Source organism: Centrocercus urophasianus, unplaced genomic scaffold (genome assembly GCF_019232065.1).
Source record: "Centrocercus urophasianus isolate 14NV4802_14NV808 unplaced genomic scaffold, USGS_Curo_1.0 seq_55, whole genome shotgun sequence".
Classification (NCBI taxonomy): domain Eukaryota; kingdom Metazoa; phylum Chordata; class Aves; order Galliformes; family Phasianidae; genus Centrocercus; species Centrocercus urophasianus.
The window spans coordinates 225,245-228,818 of record NW_024885144.1 but is presented as its reverse complement, the minus strand read 5'-3'; the positions used below and the strand labels follow the sequence as shown (position 1 = coordinate 228,818).

The 3,574-nt window shown below is 43.3% G+C and overlaps 1 non-coding gene across 1 annotated transcript; it reads left to right on the top strand.

The window, feature by feature from the left end:
• Positions 1-284: 284 nt before the first annotated feature.
• Positions 285-357, top strand: TRNAT-AGU. Its single transcript has one exon. It is a non-coding gene; the product is annotated as a tRNA-Thr (tRNA).
• The last annotated feature ends 3,217 nt before the right edge of the window (positions 358-3,574 follow it).

The following is a 3,574-nucleotide window of genomic DNA, read 5'->3' as shown; positions in this document are numbered from 1 at the left end:
GTAAATCAATAGTAGGCACTTTCCAAGCTCTTAGGTTGGGGTGAGGCATCTGCCACTTGTGATGTCCTTGCTGGGATGAGCTGAAGAAGAGTAAAGCCCAGGTTTGGTTTGGCCTGAGGTGTTGCTGGTTTTGTGGCTCTGATCTGTGCTGAAGTCATTTGGAAAGGAATGAGAAAATCCTTGGAGCTGCACCTTCCAGCAGAGCACATTTTGTTTATGCTCCAAAATTCAGAGAAAATTAGTATATGAAATGTTTGGCAGTGAAAAAAATCCCAAAAGCCAAAGGCTCCATAGCTCAGGGGTTAGAGCACTGGTCTAGTAAACCAGGGGTCGTGAGTTCAAATCTCACTGGAGCCTGCAGTCCCCATTCATCTTGCAAAGACCTTCAGCCATATTCTTTCACTTTTCCCAGTAGGAATGCTTGCATCATTTTTGAGAGCATCCCAGCTTAAGGGAAATGCTTCATAGAGTACCTACACCAAAGGACAGCAGCAAGAAGCATCAAGAAATAGCAACGGCCAGAGTTAAGCCATTAGAATCAGTGCACTGAAATGTTTATTGAAGTACAGAAATCAGAGATAGGATAAAACTAATATCGAATCCCACACACCTTGTAAAGCTCATTGATGGGAGAAGCTGAAATAGCTGCTGGAAATCCAGACAAGTCTGGTTCATTTCTTCATACTTCAGCACAACAATCAAATTATGTTTCCAGAGCTTGGTAATTACAAAGTTGGCTGTGAAATAATAAATACGATGTGTGGAGGGGAAGTGACATTGGTCTTCTGCAGAGTTTGTTGGGGAGGGGATGAGAAAGTTCCCATTTTTAAGAAAGAGAAAAGGCAAGGAATTAAACTTGTGTTGTATCTTGAGCTCTGCGTGTTGCAGTTCAGATTTCTGGGGTATCACATTTTGCCTTGACACATTTCCCATATTTTTTGCTCATTTTCAACTAGGTTTCCCATTTTGTTCCTTCAAAATGATCCAGACCAGTAAAGTGAAAGGACATTTCAGGATTTCCATCCACAGGACAGAAAAAGAAGGCTTGCAAGTCTGAACTCATCTGCCCCGTGGAGGTGGACATTGGGTGCCACCGAGGACAAGGAGCCCAGTGGTTCCTTTCATCCCATTCTTTGCAGATCTGCTTTCTCAAAGCAGAGAGCACGTTCTGCTCCTGGGCTGATGCATTTTCTTCACATGAGAAGTGACCTGCAGGAATTTCCTAGCTTTTGTCTGTGTATGTCACAACAAGGCTAAAAAAACAAAACTCAGCAGGATTCCCACTAATCCGCAGCCTAATAGATTCGCACAAGTTATTGTTATTTTAACCCAAGATACTGGAAAATGGAAAGTCATGATCGTGTTTTACTAAAAGGGAATTTGTCTCCAGACTGTTGTGGCTATATGCCTGTTCACCCTGCCCCTCATTCTGGCTTATCTCTTTATTTCACTTTCATACGACACTACTGAGCAAGAGCCAAAAGCACCCTAGTTGCTCACACTCAATTCTGCACTCAGGCTTCCAACTACAGCTCAGCTGAGCCCGACATTGATGGAAATGATCCTCTGAAAAATTAATGCCTCTCATCTCTGCACAAATGACAAATGTTCAGGATATGTTTTGCTGAATTCTTAATCTATACAATACTTAATATATGTAAAAACTCCTCTTCCAGCAGTCCTGTAGCAATACATAACACCAGACATGAGCCCAATGCAAAGACGGCTTTAACAGTGGCCCTTGGATTAGTCTTGACTCAATGCCTTCACGTCAGTGGTCCATCATCTCTTGTTCTGCTGAAAGCAGAGACAGACTGGCAGGAAGGGCAAAAGGGCCAAGTGCTTTAGGCCAATATACTGAAGCCCGTTAAATCTGAGGGAAAGGAAGGCTGGTTCTTCATCTTCATCAGCCTGTGAAATGGTGCAGGAGGGGCTGTGTGGCTCTGCTCAAGGACTGTAAGATGATTGGTCCCCCGTGGCTTTGCTCAGGAAGAATTTCTGCTCTTCAAACTCATGACATGTCCTAAGCCAGACCTAGGTAGTCTTTTGTTGCTTTCTTGAGAGAAATTTAAAGGCATCAGCCCTTACATCAGCCTGTACATTCTAGTAAATTGGTTTTTCATGTTTTCCTGAATACAAGAATACCACTGGTATTAAAAAAAAAAAAAAAAAAAAAAAGAAAACAACAGAGCAACATCCCAGATACTTTGCATTTCTCTGTCACGTTTTTCATTCCTGGGTCTCCCTCCAAAAGTTGCATCAAGCTGGGCAGAGAAATCACTTATTCCAACATAAAGAGCACTGACCTTTGTGGGGCAGCAGCTGGATCACTGTGGTGCCCACAGTCCTGCCCTGAACCCAAGGACCACATTAACAGATTACAGATTAACCATGTTTCTACCTTTGTCTGAGCACAAAGTCTACAGCCAGCAGTTCAGCCTAAATGGTATGGAAAAAGCTTGCCTGTATTGCAAGAGCTGAAGAGCTGAAGAGTTCCTTGTTACAGAATCACAGAACCCCAGGGGTTGGAAGGGACATCAAGAGATCCTCAAGTCCAACCCCCTGCCAATGCAGGTACCTACAGCAGGTCGCACAGGTAGCATCCAGGAGATGCCATAGAAGACTCCACCACCTCTCTGGGTTCCAGTGCTCCAGTAATCCTTACTGTCAGTAACTTCTTCTGCATGTTTGTATGGAACTTCCAACAAGTTTTAGGGCACTGCTCCTTGTCCTATTGCTGCACACCACCAGGATGAACCTGGCCTCATCCACTGTCCTCCTGCAATTGCCTCAAAGGTGTTCTTGGTTTGAAGTCTTTTTCAACTCAAAATTTTTTCAATTCAAAATCTTTTTCGATTCAAAATCCAATATCCTTCTTACCATTCCTATTACTTTGGAGTTCAGAAGTTAAGCAAGTTCTGGTAAAGGGTACACATGTCTCAACAGAGTCATTTGTTAAGCAATATGGGGAAAAAACAAACAAACAAACAACCTGATAAAGCATTTAATTCAGAGATCAAAGCTTAGAGCAAGTGCCAGCAAAAATGTTCCTCTGTTTATTGATTTAGAGATACAACTTAGGCCAGTGTTGATCAAAATATGGCTTCTGGCCACTATCACTGTGTCACCAGTATCTGCAGGGATGCTTCAAGGAGAAAATCCCCACACAACAGTTCACGTGGGCCAAAACACCCACAGCCAGGTAGCAGCACTGACAGCTTGTGCCAAAGCTACAGGGTGACAGGTCAGGATTTAGGACTCTTCTGTAACTTCCGGGTTGGTGTTCAAGGCAACCTGCTTCTGGACGTGCTGCATCATCCCATCCTCTTACCCTCTGGTGAGCTCACCTTCACAATTTCCCCATCAATCAAACAAAGCAAACAAATAAAACATTATTATTCTTCTGGGCTCCACCACTGAGATACCATTGACTCGATGGGTGTAGTCTGAACACGAGGTGACCTTGTGCTCACCATCACAGCAAACACACTCATCACAGTAGTTCAAATCATGAAAGACAGGTAAAAAAACATGATCATTGCAGTCACAGAAAGTTTAACCAAAGTACAACGAG